Source organism: Juglans microcarpa x Juglans regia, chromosome 5S (assembly GCF_004785595.1).
Source record: "Juglans microcarpa x Juglans regia isolate MS1-56 chromosome 5S, Jm3101_v1.0, whole genome shotgun sequence".
Classification (NCBI taxonomy): domain Eukaryota; kingdom Viridiplantae; phylum Streptophyta; class Magnoliopsida; order Fagales; family Juglandaceae; genus Juglans; species Juglans microcarpa x Juglans regia.
In genome coordinates, this window is record NC_054603.1 from 23,551,704 (window position 1) to 23,572,888 (window position 21,185).

The 21,185-nt window shown below is 35.2% G+C and overlaps 1 pseudogene; it reads left to right on the forward strand.

Moving 5' to 3' along the window:
* Window positions 1-261: 261 nt before the first annotated feature.
* LOC121267695 overlaps window positions 262-21,185 on the forward strand; it is a 31,557-nt pseudogene continuing 10,633 nt past the window's right edge.

Sequence of the window (21,185 nt, forward strand, 5' to 3'; positions counted from 1 at the left end):
CAATATGACGAATTTGTTAAGGATGTGAGCAGTAGGTAACGACCCTAAACGTTTGGAAATGAGCCAAGATGTCCAAATCAATTGGTCTCAATGACTTCTTGTTGTGGCTGAAGGTTTTGCCGTTGGAGCATATAAAATCGTTTTTAGAATCTTCCTTGCTGTGGAAGGTGTGGGTCATTAGAGTGAGGATCGTTCTTGCTGAATTAATACTTTTCTCATACTGAAAACATACATTTTCCTTCCAAACAAATGGAGTCTAAGATGTGGCGTCGTCCAAGGATGTGAAAATACGGATAAGGAAAATGATCAAGTGGTAGGTTGGAGTATAACTGAATTTGTGAAAAGATCCAAGTATAGGCCTGTTATGTGGTGAAACCAGCAATGGAAACTGATTTCCTGTAGTATAAATAGAGCAGCTACTCTTTTGGGAAGAAAATTTATCCGGCCTGCCAGAAAACATAAAGGTCCATCAAAAGCAAGTAAGCCTGTTGTGATTTTTCAATCTACACAGCAGAAAATTGTATGCAGTTTACCTCAACCTAATGCGAAAAATCATGAAGTGCTCTTGTACTTCTAGTGCATGATAATGTTATGCTAGTCAGTAATGAGAGAATTTGAGTCAGCTAGAGTTTTGATATCTGATGAGCACAGATGATTAGAGACTGCTGCATTTGGAGCTGGTTTCTTGCTTGATCTAAAGTACTTGATAAAATTCTTTGAAATCTTGCATGCAGGATGCGCACGAAGAGTCCAAGGTTGTGACTAAGGTTCCTGCCATGAAAGGTAACCTCTACATATTTCATTTCTTTTAATATTTATACAAAGTTTGCAAGTTTCATGTGTAGGTGCACTCTGCTTTAATCTATCCTATTTCTCAATGTTAATTTTCCCAAAGTAAAAGTAAAATGTTAATGTAGTGTTTGAGAGGGTTTGAACCAGATTTGATCTCTTTATTCTCATTGGTGTGCTGAATAGATAGATAAAAAGCTGCCTATGCAATAGAAATTAGAGTATGGGTGTTTTTGGAGGGGGGGTGGGGGCGTGCTTGTAATATCAACTACACATATTGTTCTCGTGTTCATGGCATGTTTCAGGCTTCGATTGTTGATGCTATAAAAGCCCATTTCCATTCCTTGAGTAGAATTTTGTTGCCAATGGTTTGTGCCCCTTGGATGTAGTGGTAAGTGGTGGGCCATGGGCATTGTGATGGTTCAATATCATGTAGTGCTGTGTTGTGTATCTCCGGAAAAAATAAAAAATAAAAAAGAAAAAAAGAGAAGGAAATGGTATGTATCATAAAATATATTGTTTCATGTTGGTTAACAAGATAAATTGATTGGTTTTTTAGTGAAGGGGATGCTTGAGAAATGAGATGGGATGAGAATTATATGAATAGTAGTGAAGTGGTTTGAATTAAGATACTTTATTGGGTTTTGGAAAATGAGAGAGAAACAAATGAATAAAATTATTATAAACTTAAATTATTATTTTTGTTTTGAAATTTAAAAAAGTTGACGATTAGGTAATGATTAGGTATTGATTAGATGAAAAAGTTGAAAATTTGAAATTGAAAAATGTTTGTGTTGAGTGATGTTTGGGAATGAAATTATGTGAAATTTTGAGATGAGATGAATTTGGTTTCCCAAACAACCCCTAAAGCACGAATTATGCAATCTCCTGAGTAAGGGCTAGTTTGAGAACATAAGTGTTCTCAGCTATTTCCTTTCCAAACATCACTCAAATAAAAACATTTTTCAATTTTAAATTTTCAACATTTTTATCTAATCATTACAACTTTTTCAAACTCCCAAACAAAATACAAAAAACAATATAACTTTTATTATAAAAAACAAACAATACAACTTTTTCAAATTTAAAAAAAAAAATATTATTAAAAAATTATATTCAAACAAGTTTTTAACTTTATAATATTTTTTTTTAACTTTTTCTCTCTCATTTCTCAAAACCCAATAAAAACATCTTAATTCAAACCATTTCATTATTATTCACAAATAATTTTACTACTATTCATAGATATTATGAGATATTTTAAGTGTCCAAATGAGCCCTAAATCTTTTTTATTTTATTTTATATAAATTTAACAAAACCTTAAACTTTAGTGTGGAAGTTTGTAAACCTTAAACTTTAAAAAGCTAGAAACAAGTTTATGCTTAGATGAACTTAACACATCATAATAGAATGCAAGACAAGAACCAGAAGTTTGTAACTACAAAATTAGAATCGAGTTTTCACTATGGAAGGCACATTATGGGAGCAGGAATTAAAACATGATCAAAATATCAATCCCCAGACCGTTGGGGCTGGGGGCCTATATTACCCCTCAACCACTGTGAATCCTCCCATACTTGTCCTATGGGCGGATGGGTGAGGGGTTGAACTTGCCCGACAGGTTCACAAACCAAAACCTACCATGCAAACGCTAACAACCAATCACAAACTCACATCAACCAATCAAACACAAATATAGAGAATTTACAAAATCGTAAGTTCACAACCAAACAAAGAGAGAGTATTACTTGGATGATTAGACCGCGAGGTGTGGAGGATTGGTGTGGTTGGACCATGGGTGTAGCTGTATTCCTTAAGTCATAATCTTTGGTACACATCATGGTTGAGAGAGGGAGGGAGGGAGAAAGAAGCAGACAAGTGAAAGAAAGAGGAGAACACTAAGGTAAATTAGGGGATGCTTGGAGAATGAGATGAAATGAAAAATCTGTAAATAATAGTGAAATGGTTTGTGAATAGTAGTGAAATAGTTTGAGTTATGATGTTTTATGGAGTTTTGGAAAAGGAGAGAGAAAAAGTTGAATAAAAATATTATAAAGTGAAAATATTGTTAGAATATTAGTTTTTTAATATAATTTTTATTTTGAGATTTGAAAAAATTGAATTGTTTTATGTGTTTTGTTTGGAAGTTTGAGAAAGTTGTAATGATTAGGTAATGATTAAATGAAAACAACCCCTTAATGTTTTGATGGGTAGGCTATATACGCGGGTGGGCAGGAGTTTTACAGGTGGATTTTTTTCCAACACTTTTTATCCCGTTCATCTGTTATTTCTTAAACGATCTGCCCACCTGCCAAGAGTTCCACCAGTTACCCTTGCAGGCTGGGCAGATTAGGTAGGTGGGCCGGATCCTGGGAGCCCGCCACCCAGACCTAGTTCTGGTTATGTTCAAAGCAATTGGACGTATCTCAAAAAGGAAAAGAATATGCTCTGTTTACCTTGACTAGCATAGATGCTTCACTTTTTTTATTGACAGGAGTACAAAATGGTTTATGATTTCATGGTTATAATAGCTATTATTGTATTAGCCAATCATGGTCAAGGTAACTATGTTGATTAGTTGACATATGCATTGTTGTCTACCCTATATAAATATCATCCTGAATTTATATCCACAAGTATGTGTGTGTGTGTATAAATTATGACTGCATGGATTTAGTTGCTAATCTAACACTGTCCCCCTTATGATCACAATTACACTGCAAATTTCCCATTTTGTGTTCAACTTATTTTTCTATGACACCAAACAATTGACTTTGATATATTTTGGGGGATTGGAATGTCTCCATTCTTTCTCATGCAGTGCCAACATTAGTGTGTACTCTATGGCTTGATGCATTCTGTCTTTAAAATATAATCAAGAAAACCAAAAGAGGATTTATTTCTTAATAAGACTTTGTGTGTAGGCCAAAAGCTCAAATTCAGGAAACATGCTTGAGTACACTTCTTAGTGACCGCTATAGATTCTATGAAGCGAGATTTGTACAAGACTTTTTCATCATGTCACATTTGATTGGAACATTGCTGTTACCTAGTGACATTTAAGCTTGGAATAAACTATTTTTGGATACTTTTGTTTTGGAATGTGCAAGCCCACACTAATATACTTTTGTTTTTCTTGAATTCACTTGACAAAACGCTCATATTTTCATGATCATATGTATGATTCTTACTGTACAGTATTAATGATTTTGATTAAACTAGTTATGAGTATTGCAAGTATGTAACACCCATACGTAACTTGCACTCAGTAAGAGATCCTATGCCAAAAATTTTGATCATCTTATTAAATCATAAAATAGCTTGACATGAAAATGTTTAATAAAACTGAACATAATAATATAACGACGTAAATAGAAACTAGTCCAGGCAATAACACTTATTTGTAAGGTCCAAGATTTTGGTAAAGTAAAATGTACTCCTTGCCCTCCTGGGACATTTAAGCATAAAAAAAGTGAGTCGAAGAATTAGTAAGCAATATATTATACTATAAGCATAGCATAAACTTGGAGACGTTCATGCCTAATTAGACTTATATTTAGCATGTGGATCATTCAACTGCAATATATCCGGAATTTAAGAAGTAATCATGCAATTCACGTGACATGGATGAACGAATGATTGACTCTATGCATCTAATCTGGCTTCATTGATGACTTGTTAATTTGTCTTTCACTTGCATCGTGGCCATCATCACATATGGTTTGACCACGCTTAGGTATATAGCTTGGACATTCACCCTTGACGTAAGGCCAAGCATCAAATTAGCTTTCTTATTGTTCATATGGCTTTTTCTTATCTTATCATGGTGCATGTGAAAATGTTGACTTCATGATTGTTAAGATATAATATAAATAACTAAAATCTACCACCTCCCATCAAGTTAAGCTTTTGGGACAAGTAGTGATTTCACATGGTACCAAAGTAAAGGTTCTGAGTCTGAACCCTAACTCCATTCTATACCAATTTAATTAAATATTCCAAGTGTTGGGCCCAATTATTAAGGGATATTGTGATCCACACGTGAGAGTGAGTGTTAAGATATAATGTAAATGATACAAAATCTATATTTTCCCATTAGCTTAAAATTTTGATACAAGTGGTGATTTCATAATGATGTTCATTTTTTTTATAACTTCAGGATGTTCATGAAATGTCATATTCATATATATATGCATGGCATTAGCACTAAACATGGCATATTAACATAAGCATGGTTATCTTGACATGGCATCCATTTATGACAATCAATAAGCATAACATGCATAAGAGTGATTTTCATTTATGACAATCAATAAGCATAACATGCATAAGAGTGATTTTCATGACAAAGGACTGCTCAGCATATCATAATTTGCATCCACAAGCAACATTGTCATAATTCAAGGAAGATTCATGAAAGGGGCTGAAAGTACATTGCATAGTTAAACAACACTTTTTCATGCAAAACAAAATAATTACAGCACACATAAAGGTTGCTGACAGCAACCCCTTTTGGATGTATTTTAAGGAATTCATGAACTTTTGGTAAAACAAATGCTAACATGCTCAACTTTGACTTCTCGGGTCATTTGCGGTTGTTAACAACAACCCATTTTAAAACTTTGGAGAGAGTTCTGATAAATGTTTCGAATAAGTTTGCATGATATGTTTTGGATATGCACATGGTTTAATAACATTTTCCTTCCTAGACACTAGCTGTTGTGTTTGTGAATTAATCAAACTTGACATATCAAATATGTATTGTAATATGTATGTCAATACATTTATCTATCTGCTGTTTTACTTACTAATGTGTTTTATTCTCATGTAAATAAATGGATCTGATGTGGCACAATCTGGACCCTTGAAGCAATTAAAGCTTAGCTGCTTAAATCACGTGAGAGATCTGTGACTGCATCTGAGGATTAAATTGCTGAGCCACTGGATTGCTCCACGTATCTGCATCTATTGTACCATATATATTCGTTGCTATTCATTGTAAACCTAATTCGATTTCCCATTCTGTATTTTGACGGCAACAGAGAGAGAGAGCAGAGAAAGGGGCGATTTTAGGGTTTCTAGGGCTTTGCTCTTAGAAAAGAAATCAATGTGATTTCTGGTAGAGAGTGAGAGATATTTGTAGCTCTAAAGTACTGAGGCCTACTCTGTGATATATTATTCATCAATAAAGATCTCTGAGGCCATTCCTGCCGTGGATGTAGACCATTAGGGTTGAACCACGTATATCGGTGTGTTCTTTCCTTTATTTTCGTTATTTTGATTATTTCCTTTTACAGGTTATATTTTCTTGTCTTTCTTGTTTGCTATTTATGATTCTTGATAAGGTTCATGCGTCATATTGTTCTATACTATTCAATAATTGTAATCTAGTCAGATCTTGTAATATTGGTTATTCTTTGGTTGTGGTTGATATCAAACTACGAGACTTGTGATAATTGTAGTTTTCTGTTTGGTTGAAAAACTGGAAGTTTTATAACAATGAATCAGAAAGGTTTTATCACAAATTAATTAAAAGTTTTGGTAATAAAACTAATCATTTTTCTAACGTGCATTAATGAATGTTTGTTCATGCTCATGCTCTATATCCTAAAAAGTCCACCTTTTAGAAAAATCAGGTTTTTGACGTACAAAATCATACGTAAAACATTTTACATATTGTGAGTGGGTGGTATGCATGCATCTGCAGTGTATCCCTTACTCTAGACATTTCAAACATCATATATTCTACTAGCTGTATGATGTTGCTGGAATGCTGTTTGGCTCCTGAAAGCATGCGTTTTGTGTGTGTCCTGCCTGTGACGTCATACTAGCATGTATAGGAGTCTGTTATGCATGTTTCTAAGCCCTTTTACGTGCAATACTAGGTAAGGGTAGGGTTCTAGGTTCTATCTAGGTTGCTTGCAGCAACCTATATTCTTAGTACTTCTAGAAGTTGGGTGGTTTTCTAACCTTTTCCAACCCAAGGTTGAGTTATAGGAAATCCTTTGCCCTGCAGGTCAGCAAGATGTGAGTTCTATGTCAAACTCCCATAAAATACCATAGGAGATTTTCTAATGCTAGGATATGAAGTTTTGATGTATGGAAGAGAAATCCTAACCTATATTGCTGTAAGGCTCCGTACCCGGATGGGTCGGAGAATTACTACATGTCACTTACAAACATGTCTTCCAAAGCATCTAAAAACTCCAAAAATCTCATAAATAGTACACGATCTCATATTTTTTCAAAAACCATAATATAAACTCCCAAAAATCATCATATCAAAGTAACTTAAACCAAAAGAGGTCCACAATATCCCAATAACCTCAACAAAATAAACTGATACATCCTTAAGTATCAATAGATCTAATTAACCCAAAGAACTTCAAAAAAATTCAAATTTAAATCCTCCTACTAACAATGGTACCCATAGGTACCCGCCCCTCTATCCATATCTAGCCAAGCTCCAATTTCTATTCCTGACCCTTAGCTGGATCATCAATATCATCTGTAAAAATGTTAAAATTAAGGGGTGAGTTATCAACAACTCAGTAATTAGAAAATCTATACTAGTATGTAAACATGAGCCATTTTTTTTTAGAAAGTTTGGTATGCAGAAGCAAAACATTTCATTTCTCATATGCATATCTCAAAACGTATTATCAGAGAAATCAGAGCAACATTTCAATCTTTTCACATTCATAAACCATTTTCATATTTAAGAACACTTTGGCATAACATAACTGAAAATTTTCATCTTATCGTATCATATCGTATCATATTATATACCATGTTTAACCCTCGTGGTTGGGTTGTGCTATCCCCGGTGGCCAAACCAGGCAATATCATATTGTGAAACTTTCCATTTTTCAATCTCGGAGCCCCGAGTGTGCACATAAGAAAGAACACGTAAAAGATCACTTTATTTCCAAAGTGGGTGCACTCATATCATGTCATATCATGTTGGTACCAACCATATCACGTGAACCAGTATCTTCATATCAAAAACATATTCAGAATCAGATTAAAACAGATAAGTATGCTAAAGGTTTTTCATATTCATATCGTATCAAACCACGTGTTGGACATATTCATATCATTTCCATTTGATCATAAACAAACTCAAATCATTTTATATCATACATACAAAAATTTATAGATATCGCAATCGCTCTTTTGCACATTTCAGAATCATGTCAAATATTTATCATGTCTACACATTTCATGTCAAAAGTATTTCTTTTCTCTTTCATACGTATCTCATGAGTAAATGCAAAATATATTTACTGAGGTTGTTTTTCACATTTCCTTTTAAAATAACATGCACATTTTTACAAACCAACCTCAATTCATTTCTTTTTATGCAAATCTAGCATAGGAACCCCGCTTACCTAATTCCTGCAGCGTATTATCTATGCCTCATTGAAAACGACCTCTATCAGTCTCGTCACATATTCATAAAAAATAATATATATAATCTAAGTATTAAAGACCAACAACACAAATTCGATCTAAAAAATAAGACCCAAATTCTAAACCATATTTCAGTAAAATTAACTCAACTCCAACAACTATATAATCACTTGGACAACCCATACTTCAACCCAAAGTACCATATACCAAATTCAATATCACCGAAACTAGCATCAAAACTCAAATAATCAAAATATCAACCCCTCCAATGGCCCTTAACTCCAAGCCACTACCAACAACTCAATCAATCCATCAATAATGTATCTCCAAATAATTTACACTCCACTCCATCAGTCGTACAAAACCTGAAAAGTATAAAAATAACCACTACACAACCCCGAGTATTCATTAAATTCACTACACATCCCACCCAAATAATCCAAACTCAGAAAATATTCCAACACATGGTGCTCGCTTATACAAAGAAAAATGCCCAAAGAAAAACCCACGGACTGCACTATATGAAAACATGAACCAGAAATTTCATTAGAGTGAATAAAAAAATAATTGAAGTGAACGTGTGTGCGCGAGCGAGAGAAACAGAGAAGGAAAGTGGGTTACCGGCGAATGATAGTGTCACTAGTGGAGGCTTCAATGGTTACAAGGCTTCAGGGATTAACGAAAATGCAGCACAAAAATCACACAACCAACAAAAATAATCTGCACTGGAGAGAAAGACAGAGTGCCGACAATGAAGGCCTCGTGTTTCAGCATCAAGGTGTAACATGAGAGAGAGAGAGAGAGAGAGAGAGAGAGAGATACCTGAAGATAAAAGATCACCAAACGAGAGAGGAAGAGGAGATGGGTCTGTTGAGAGAGCTAAAGCTTTGAGGAACAACCAACAAGGGAAAAACAGAACTGTCGAGTTGAGAGAATGAGATTAGAGGAGCAGTTTTCGGTAAAAACAGAGGAGGGGAAAAGAAAATGGGGGGAAACCGTCGGGGTGGGGGAAAAACAGAAAGGGGATGACTAACCTACTAAAACGGTGCCGTTTCGAGAGTCTTCGGGCTGGGCTTCTGCTGGCTGGGCCATGGGCCTGGGCTTCACAATTGCAGCAGAGTTTAGAGATTCCATCTAGTGGTTTTGGTGGATAGAACTCAAGGAAGAGGGTTGTAGGATGGCAGGACATGATTCGAAGCACATATAGAGAGAGTAGAGAACTCACTTGGAGCTGCTTTCACAGTGGCAAAGTTGATGAGACTTGGTTGTACTTTGTGCAAGTTTCAAGCAGCCTATAATAGATTCTAAGTGCTCGTGAGGCTGCATTTTACCTAGGGTGGCAGCGAATGGTTTGCAGCAGAAATCTTTGTGTAGACATGAAGAGAGAGGCAGCACAATGGAGGAGGGGCTGTGGTCTCTTCTCTTGGCGACTTATGAGAATCAAGGTGTAGGGGGTCGTTCTTGGCTACCGGGTAGCACAATTAGGGCGCGTGGTTTCTCTATTGCTTGCTGCCTTGTAGGTTGATGGGCTTAAAAGGCAGCTAGGGCTCATCTATAGGGTGGCATGTTGGGTTTCACTTGGGTAGAAAAGAACTTTAGCGTTTCTGGACCTAAGGGTTGACATATGAGCATAGGGACTGCTGGTATAATCCTGGCAGCACCTTATTTTGGAATTTTATTAGAAATATACTCGAGTTTCTCGGGCACAGGTGGCAGCCTTGATTTGCATTATAGAGAGTCAAATAATCCCATGATTTTGATAGAGGAGACATAGATTTGAAGTTAGGAGGAAATCTTGAAATTTTAATGGGAGTTAAAGCTGATGGGCGGCAGCTCTGGTGGGAGAAGAATAAGTTATGATTCTGAAGGTTAAAGGTTTAACCAAATTAGTATCTCCTAGAGCTTTTTGGACCAATGGTTGGGTCTTTAACAAAATATTGGATTTTCAGCATGATTCTAGGAAGGTTCCTCCTTGATTTTGTTTAACAACTTTCCTAAAACATATAGGGTTTCTCCCAGACTAACACTGCTGTGACGGCTTGAAAACCCTGGTCAACGTCTTCCATAAAAGGAATATTTTACTAATTTAATCCTACGATCTTGAAACCCTCACATAAAGGGAAATTTCCAGGTTCCGGCTCCCAGATCAATCAAACTTCTCTAATTTATTACTGTGGGTTAATAAGTCAAATACTTGCCTAATAAGCTTAGAAAACTCAAAATTCTGCTGCCTGCAGTTTGGGAAAACTTCCTAATCTGTCCCAAGTTCTATTTCAGTAATAAAACCACATAATACCTTCCCTATTTCAATAAAAACATTCTTGGAAGCTTATGGCTGTTAGCAGCACTATGATATGCACAAAAGCACGACTATTGTGTGGGGAAAACATTCCATATCTAAAAGTCAACTGTTCTAAATTAAATTGGGCACCAAGTTGACTCCACAAGCTGTCCAGTGGACTGGACAGCAAGCCCACTATCATAATCCACTCACTACCATGTAAAATGAAGAGCCCAAAATTCAAATAATCAAACAAGAACATTACATAAAAATTAAATCATAGAATCTCAATCCAGTGAAGACAAATCTGGCCCATAGGTCTAGTTGAAGTTCAACCCAAACTTAGAATCCAATGTTTGAGGGTGACAATGTATGTGAAGAAATAACTAGAATAATAAATGATTCAGAAAGTATATTGCATAAAAATAGATTTGTAACACCAGATATGATCAAATTAGATCATATGGCCAGTGTTTAACCAGTTCTGTGTAGGAAAATTTTCAAGGGTACGGTGCACGGGACCGGGGTTTACTCTGTAGGGCTTGGTCCGAAGGGCCTTGTCTTAGAGAGGTTCCCTGACATAAAAAAATAAATAAATAAAAAAAGAAAAAGAAAAAGATCATATGGCCGATGTTAATCTAACAAAATTACATAAGATTTAGCTACATGTGTCAATCTAAGTCTTTATTTCGTGCACACATGGACAAACTATGATATAGAGCTGCCCATTAAGATTGTTAGGGCAATGTTTCTCATATTTTGGTAGGATAATTTAGCGATTCATCTCGTTCAATAGATCTACAAAATTATAAGGATGAGAATCTAATTTTACATTTTGCGTTAATTAGTAGAACCAAATGATTGATATATTCGGTTCTATTTGGATGGTAAAGAACATTATATGAAGATAGTGATGTTGACCGTTTCTTAAGGAGACGTACATGAGAACGAGTCTATCACTTAAGAGTCCTTGAAGTGGTCCAACACTCTTCCATCACGTTGATAATTGATCCTATGAAAATAGGATCACGTGGGACACGTAAATACCGAAGTTTGATGGAGGCTTCAGCTATAAATACAGTGTTTGGTCCTTAGGCTCACTCATTCAATTCCCTTCGGTATTACCCTATCTAAATAGAGTGGAGAAGAGTTTGGAAGTGCCAAACACAGAGAGAAACGCAGATAAACAGTGAATAGCATCAATGGCCGGAGATATTTATTTCTTGGCATTAAAACCTATCAATTCTTGTTTCTACAGTGTAATTCCGAATTCTAGAATTGTTTTTAGTCTAACAGTTGGTATCAGAGCAAGGTTTACCTCTGCCTTGATGTTTAAAATCAAAATTCGGTTCATCTCTGTTTTTTGGCCTAAATTTTTCAAAATTTTTTAAGTTTTGATTTTTAGATGGTTTTGACTTGAAAGAAGTTTAGAAATAATTTAGAAATAGTTTTTCTAAACTTTCTGTGCTTAAAAATGTGATTTTTTAGGTGAAAAATGGTCTGAAAATCGTGTTTCTACGTGCTGTCTGGAGGTTGAAGACGACCCAAACGACATGTCATTTCAGCCTTATTGAAAACGACATGTCGTTTAAGCAAGGAATGTTTCATTTAGTAATACTAAACGACACGTCGTTTTCAATTTGATGAAAATGACACGTCGTTTACTTCAGGAGTCTGTATCTCGTATAATGATAAACGACACGTCGTTTTCAATTTGATAAAACGACATGTCGTTTTGTTTGAAGCAATTTTATCCTGTATAATGTTAAACGACACGTCGTTTTCAATTCGATGAAAATGACATGTCGTTTTGTTCGGAAGCCATTTAACCAGTACGATACTAAACGACACGTCGCTTATAAGGTTGACAAAAATGACATGTCGTTTACATGACTGTTTTTTGTTTTAAACAATAAGGAAAACGATAGGTCGTTTATATGGGCCTGTTTAAAAAAAAAAAAAAAAAAAATCTTCCACTTTTATTTAGATAACTTGAAAAGTGGGTTTTTTTTTTGGGTTCATGCCCTTTGTGCTTATAATTATTATTATTTTTTTTGTTTTTTTAATTATATGCAATTTGGATAATTGTAGTGTAAATTTGTTTATTATGCTCATATTTAGTTTGCATGAATTGATTAATTTTGCTTTATATTAATACATGCAATTTTTGGATGAGTATATAGTTTATAACATGAAATTAAATGTTATGCAGTTTTGATTATGCATTTTTTATGCTTATATTATGAATATTTTGTGCATAATAATAACATTTTAGTATTAGTTAAAATTATGTAATTCATTATATTAAGCCAGTCTTATGCAATTTAAATGTCTAGTGATCCATATAATTTTATGTTAATTAGAGAATAGCCACAGCATCTTTAATTAAGTAAAATTATTATGATTGATTAGGATCACATAAAGAATATTAGACATTAATTGTAATTAATTATACTTAATATAAATTTTATCCCACAGGAATTTTTATTATATTTATATTATTAATTAGGATAAAATATCAAGTTATTCATAAATTACCCATAGAAATTATGAATTAAGTAAATAATTTGATAGTTTTATCATAAAATTCTAAGATAGAATATACATCAAATTATAATATACCCTTTAGAATTATGAATTAAGTAAATAATTTGATAAAATTCTATCATATAGATTAATTGGATCTACTTGAATTAAAAATTTAGCCCACAGGCAATTTTATGTCATTAGATTCAATTTTTAAAGCATGATTTATATTGATAACACATGAATATTTATTTAGGCCTCAATTTTAACGTAAGCATGTAATCTATATGCAGTTACACAACCTACAAATTTCTCTGATATTCGTTATGATATCCCTGAACTTAAGGGAGATAATTACAAAATCTGGAAGGAGAGAGTTCTTCTTTATTTAGGGTGGATGGACATAGACTATGCTATTAGGAAAGACGAACCACCAGCACTCACTGATACCAGCAATGCAGCAGCCATCGCACTTTATGAGCGATGGGAGCGATCTAATCGCCTCAGCATGATGTTCATTAAGATTAGAATTTCTGCTAGTATTCGTATTTCTGTCAATCAGCATGAAAAGATCCGAGACTTGCTAAAGGCCATTGATGAACAATTTGTCACTTCAGACAAGGCACTAACAAGCACCCTAATCATGAAGTTCTCATCCCTAAGGCTCACCAGTGTGAAAGGTGTGCGTGAGCACATCATGCAAATGAGGGACAATGTGGCTCAATTGAAGAAACTCGAGGTTGAAATGTCAGAGTCCTTCCTGGTGCACTACATCTTGAATACCCTCCCGCATCAATATGGACCCTTCAAAATCTCATACAACACACATAAGGATAAATGATCAATTAATGAACTCATGACCATGTGTGTTCAAGAGGAAGGGAGACTAATGATGGAACAAGGTGAAAGTGCAATGCTGGCAACGCATGGAAGGGGCAAATCTCAAGCCAAACTGAAAGGAAAAGACAAAATACCTCCCCAAGGTGGTATTAAGAAAGATTCCAAATGTTTTTTCTGTAAAAATAAAGGACACATGAAGAAGGAATGCTCCAAATTCCAGAAATGGCTTGCAGACAAAGGTAATCCAACCTCACTTGTTTGTTATGAATCTAATATGGTTAATGTCAATATTAACACATGGTGGATTGATTCTGGATCAACAATCCACATTTCAAATTCCTTGCAGGGTTTGCAAAACCTAAGGAAGCCAATGGGAAGTAAGCGAAGCATCTTATCAGGAAACAAGATGGGCTCGCATGTGGAAGCTGTAGGAACTTGCTATTTAATTTTATCTAGTGGTTTTGTTTTAAAGTTGGAAAAGATCTTTTATGTTCCAAGTTTTTCTAGAAACTTGATTTCAGTTTCAAGACTAGTACCTTTTGATTATTCCTTTAATTTTTCAAATTCAACATTCAGTTTATTTTATAAATCTGATTGTGTTGGAAATGGTATTTTGTCTGATGGTCTTTACTGCATTAATTTACAAAACAATACCACTTATGATTCAATGCATGTTCACACTAGCACTAAAAGATGTGTTATTAATGAGGATTCCTCTAAATTATAGCACCGGAGATTATGTCATGTCTCCATAGATAGAATTAAAAGATTAGTAAATGAAGGGATACTTAATACTCTGGATTTTACTGATTTTGAGACTTGTGTGGATTGCATAAAAGGAAAGCAGACCACAAGTCAAAGAAAGGTGCCAATAGGAGTTCAGAAATATTAGAGATCATACATACTGATATATGTAGTCCAGACATGGACTCACATGGTCAGAAATATTTCATCTCTTTTATAGATGATTACTCACGATATATGTATCTCTACATGCTTCATAACAAGAATGAAGCATTAGATGCCTTTAAAATCTTTAAGGCTGAAGTAGAGAAACAATGCGATAAGCAAATTAAGATCGTGAGATCAGATAGAGGTGGAGAATATTATGGTAGATACACAGAGAGTGGACAAGCACCTGGGCCATTTGTAAAGTTTCTTCAAGAGCATGGGATTGTTGCCCAGTACACCATGCCTGGTTCACCGGACCAGAATGTTGTAGCAAAAAGAAGAAACTGAACATTATTGGACATGGTGCAGAGTATGCTTAGCAGCTCCAATCTTCCTAAATCATTGTGGGCTGAAACACTTAAGACGGCAGTGTATATATTAAACTGAGTTCCAACCAAGGCTGTTCCTAAAACGCCATTTGAATTATGGAAAGGTTGGAAACTGAGTTTGCGACATATGTGCGTTTGGGGATGCCCGTCTAAGGTGAGAATTTATAATCCACAAGAGAAGAAACTAGATCCAAGGACCATTAGTGGGTATTTCATTGGATATGCTGAAAGGTCTAAGGGTTATAGATTTTATTGTCCATATCATAGCACTAGGATTGTGGAATCAAGAAATGCAAAGTTTATTGAAAATGACTTGATCAGTGGGAGTGATCAAACCAGGAACATAGTTTTTGAGAATGATCATTCAGAATCTCAACCTTCCACCTCAAGTGATAGAATGGATATTTTTTACAATACCCCTCAAGTGCAAACTGGTGTTGAACAACCAATCATTGACATTCCACAAGCTGCTGATGACGTTCCAGTAGATCAAGTAGTTCAAGAGTTGCCAACAACTTTTAAACAACAAGTTGAACCACATACTTCTCAGGAAGATGATGGTGGTACATTAAGAAGATCTATTAGATCAAGGAGATCAGCAATTCCTAGTGATTATGTTGTGTATCTGCAAGAATCTGACTATAACATTGGAGCCGAAAATGATCCCGAGTTCTTTTCACAAGGCATGAGTTGCAAAAAATCAGAATTATGGTACAATGCCATGAAGGAATAGATGAATTCTATGAAGAGTAATGAAGTCTGGGATCTTGTTGAGTTGCCTAATGGTGTAAAATCCATTGGATGTAAATGGGTCTTTAAAACTAAAAAAGACTCATTGAGCAACATTGAGAGATACAAGGCAAGACTCGTTGCTAAAGGATTCACTCAGAAAGAAGGAATCGATTACACGGAAACTTTCTCTCCTGTATCTAAGAAAGATTCCTTGCGTGTTATTTTGGCATTAGTAACCCATTTTGACTTAGAGTTGCAACAAATGGATGTGAAAACAACATTTCTCAATGGAGATCTAGAGGAGGAGGTTTACATGAAACAGCCTGAAGGATTCCACTCTAGTGATGGTGATCAATTAGTTTGCAAGCTCAAGAAATCCATATACGGTTTAAAACAGGCATCTCGACAATGGTATTTGAAATTCCATAATGTAATTTCGTCATTCGATTTTGTAGAAAACGTTATGGATCAATGTATATACCAGAAGGTCAGTGGAAGTAAAATATGTTTTCTTGTTTTATATGTGGATGACATTTTTCTAGCAACCAATGATAAGGGTTTGCTGCATAAGGTGAAATAATTCCTCTCTAAAAATTTTGATATGAAGGATATGTGTGAGGCATCTTATGTCATTGGCATTAAAATCCATAGAGACAGATTTCAAGGTATCTTGGGTCTGTCTCAGGAAACCTACATTAATAAAGTTTTAGAGAGATACCGGATGAAGGATTGTTCACCAAGTGTAGCTCTCATTGTAAAGGGTGATAAGTTCAATTTGAACCAATGCCCAAGGAACGACCTTGAGAGGGAACAAATGAAGAACATTCCATATGCTTCTGCTATTGGAAGCCTAATGTATGCTCAGGTCTATACAAGACCTGACATTGCATTTACTGTAGAAATGTTGGGACGATATCAGAGTGATCCAGGTTTAGACCACTGGAGAGCTGCAAAGAAAGTAATGAGGTACCTTCAAGGAACCAAAGAACACATGCTTATGTATAGACGAACAGATAATTTGGAAGTAATTGGCTACTCAGATTCTGACTTTGCTGGCTGTGTTGATTCACGCAAATCAACATCAGGATACATATTTTTGATGGCCGGTGGAGCTATATCATGGTAGAGTGCCAAACAGACTTTGACTGCCACGTCCACTATGGAAGCCGAGTTCGTATCTTGTTTTGAGGCTACTTCACATGGTGTATGGCTTAAGAGTTTCATTTCTGGGCTTAGAATTATGGATTCGATCTCTAGGCCATTGAAAATGTATTGCGACAATTCAGCTGCTGTTTTTATGGCTAAAAACAACAAAAGTCGGAGTCGGAGTAAACACATCGACATTAAATATTTAGCCATAAGGGAACGTGTTAAAGAAAATAAAGTGGTCATTGAGCACGTAAGCACTGAACTAATGATCGTCGATCCTTTGACTAAGGGCATGCCACCTTTGAAATTCAAGGATCATGTAGTGAACATGGGACTTGATTCCATTATGTAATTTTTCATTGTATGAACAATGTTATTTTAATGAAATTCATAAATATTTTGATGTTTTTTCTTAATTTAAATTTTGAGAAAAATTCATCTATGTTGGACCAAGAATAAACATAGGGTTTATTCATTAAGAAATTGTTCTCACATAAATTATAATGTTTAAAGAATAAATACATAGTAATACATAGAAGGTAATACTCGTCATTAGAGGACCTATCGCCATGATTCATGTATTTATTACTTAAATGGAGATTATCGATAGGTTTAAGATGAAATCTTTGATTAGGAGTGTGGACCAAGTGGGAGAATGTTGACCGTTTCTCACGGAGACGTTCGTGAGAACGAGTCTATCACTTAAGAGTCCTTGAAGTGGTCCAACACTCTTCCATCACGTTGATAATTGATCCCATGAAACTAGGATCATGTGGGACACGTAAACACCGAAGTTTGATAGAGGCTTCGGCTATAAATACAGTGTTTGGTCTCCAGACTCACTCATTCAATTCCCTTCTGTATTACACCATCTAAATAGAGTGGAGAAGAGTTTGGAAGTGCCAAACACAGAGAGAAACGCAACAAAACAGTGAATAGCATCAATGGCCGGAGGTATTTATTTCTTGGCATTAAAACCTATCAATTCTTGTTTCTAAAGTGTAATTCCGCATTCTAGAATTATTTTTAGTCTAACAAGTGATTCTTAGTTCTTAAGGAAATCTGAAATTATTGCTTTAATGTTTTCTTATGGCATTAGATATAACAGTGAGATTGTAAAGAACTTATAGTATAACTGCATATTGTTCTAGATCATGTAAACATATGTATTCCAATTGATGGAGGATTCATATATATTTTTTATCAATACAGAAGAAATTTTATGAATGAGAATAGGCATAGCCCAAGGACTCATATATACTTGAAGTTACTTGTCTTAGCTACTTTTTGCTCATTTTTATGCAATCTCCAATTCACTAAGGCAAAAGAGCCTTATATTTAATCAATAATTGTGATGGATCCTGTCATTATCTCCAGCAATCAAGCAGCGAATGGAGAAAGATATTGATGAAGTTGGAAAAGTTAACTTCCCGATACATTAAGTCAAAAGTGGAAGAACTTGACAAAGAGGTTAGACCTTTTTGCTGCTTCTCATTTTTTTGTGGTAATTTGGTTCCTCATGCAAAGTCCTTCTCATACCTCCTCTTTTCTCTGTAGTCCAGAATTTAGCAAATAGGCAGAAGCCTGGGTGTGGAAAAGGAACAGCTGTAGACCGAACTAGAACGGCAACAACTATGTTAGTTATACTTACCCTCCCTTTTTACGTTTTTTTTGTTTTTTTTATGTTTTTGAGTTATGCTGTGATGAGAATTTTCAAAAAGGAAAAACGAGTTGTGTTAGTATGAGATCATATCAATAATTTGCTTCAAAACATGCATGCTAGAGACAGATTATATGTAATTTGCTCTCTGTTTGTCAATGTATTATGCTTCGTCCAAGTCTTGAAACCATATAGCACCCAAAGGTTGTTGAAACCATCTAATTAGTAGGTTACTTTTGGGGGTCTGTGAAGTCTCCACAGATAAACAATACAAGTTTCTATTCTTATATTTAAGTGCTATTAAATAGTCCTCAGCTATCTTTCACAGGACTCGTGTGGTCCACCCCCAAAAGAGCTCCACTTTTAGCAGGACACGACTTATTTTGAAGTGATAAGCAGATTGATTGATTGCTAGAAAGAGCCGCACCTAGCTAAGGGACAAATTATTCCTTTAGTGATTGGAATGATATTATTGAAATAATATTCCTTTTATTGCTGGCACCTACCAGAAAAGAGAGGCATGGCCCTAGGTTTATGTTGAGACGGGCCAGCCTGAGCAGGCCAAGGCTGAGTAGCAAACAGAGTGAGCCCAGTCACCAAATTGGCCCTGTTAACATCCCGACCTAGACAAGTTGCTGGGTTTTGATGCAAGACCCTTTTTGATCCACTCTGACATATGCCCTCATCGAAAGGCACATGCTCATGATCAGAAGATATCTCCCTGGTACCTTTTTTATATTCAAAATTGGAATCGGCTTTGGGATCGATAGATTGACTGTGCACAGTGCCGGCCCAGGATACAATCTTGGCTTGAGAAGCTGAGTTGCCGGTTTGACGATCCACTCGGCCTGTTTGAATCAGAGCAGACTCAGGGCCTCTCTTTCTCTTGAGCTGAAGCAGCCTCATCTCATTCGGCTATCCTACTCTCGTCTAACGAGACCGGAATGGGTCAGAAATAAACCATCACTTGAAGATCACCCACTTTAACAATGCGTGATGTTGGAATGCCTTTTCCTACTGAGATCTCAATCTGAATTTCGATACAAGTTTCTATTCTTTCTGTGAGGCAATGTAGGTTTTGCCTGTTCTTTTGTGGATGGTTTATGTTTTTGTTAAAATCTTTAGTTTTCTTCAGGAAATAATTTTTTTTCTTGTAAGGAATCAATAGAAGAAACCGTTACAAGAAGATTATGAGAGTTAGATCATGAGAGTTAGATCAGTCAATTTGATAAATATTGATTTTACTTTCTGCAGTTAGGATGCAAGGGAGGGGAGAAAGTGTTTGAAATCACTAGATTGAACCTGATATAGACAACCTATAGATCATATAAATAATAGAATTTGCGATTTGTAGAAGTCAATGGAAAATTCACTGATTGTTTAAATTCTCTACAATTTATTTTTCATGGGCAACATTCTTTTTATCGGTCTTCATACTTGTACATAAGTTTTTGTCAATGAATATACTTAAAAACATCATTACCACATGCCTTAAGTTGTTACTCTATATGGACAAATTAAAGATATACTTTCTACTTTAGGATTTATTAATTAATAAATAGTTGCAATTGTCAATTAAGTATAATGCAATTGGTATATAAGTATTATACATTGTTGATCTGTTTGCTATGCTGTTTTTCGTTTGTTCGGTTGATTTATCGTACCATTGGAACTGTCTGCATGATTCTTTGCAAAGTTTTTTTTTTTTGCTAAATGAGTGTCCTCTTCTGAGGTTTCTGAACCTGCCTTTGTCCTGCAAGGAGAACTTACTGAACGTTTAAATTCCCTGATTGTTTAAATCCTCTATGATTTACTCATGGAATGAGATCTATTTATCGCCATCTTTGAAATATTTCCATATATCAATGGATTTTATTCAGAGTCAACCAAATATAACTACTTGTCTGTGATATTTTGTTGCAGTTCCTTGAAAAAGAAGTTAAAGGACAAGATGGCTGAATTTCAGGTTGGTGGTCAGATGAATATTTTCTTTGTATTTGGATGACAGTATCTCATTTTTCTCATTTGTTCTTATGTCATCTACAATTTGTTAAAAATTTTTCCAGACTCTACGGGAAGTCATCCACCAAGAATATCGAGAGATTGTTGAGAGGCTTGTCTTTACAGGTTTGGACATTGTTACTGATCAATGAGTATATAGCTGCAGTATGATTTGCTACATTTTTCATGAAAAGGAGTTAACCTGTTTGAATCATCTGGAATCATGTTTGTTAGTAACTGGCCCAAGAGCTGATGAAGAGGTAATGTAGCACCCGGATCCAAATTTTGTATGGTTGGATTATGAGTGTATATATATATATATATATATATATATATATATATATATATATATATATATATTTTTTTTTTTTGCGTTTCTAGTTACCAACGTATTCACACGTTAACTTCAGTTCACGCACGTTTCATTTCTATTTTCACGCCAACCGTCCTCATATATAGATAGAACTTCTACGTAGAAGACGGAAGTGATCTCTAACCTAGACTAGAGTGCCG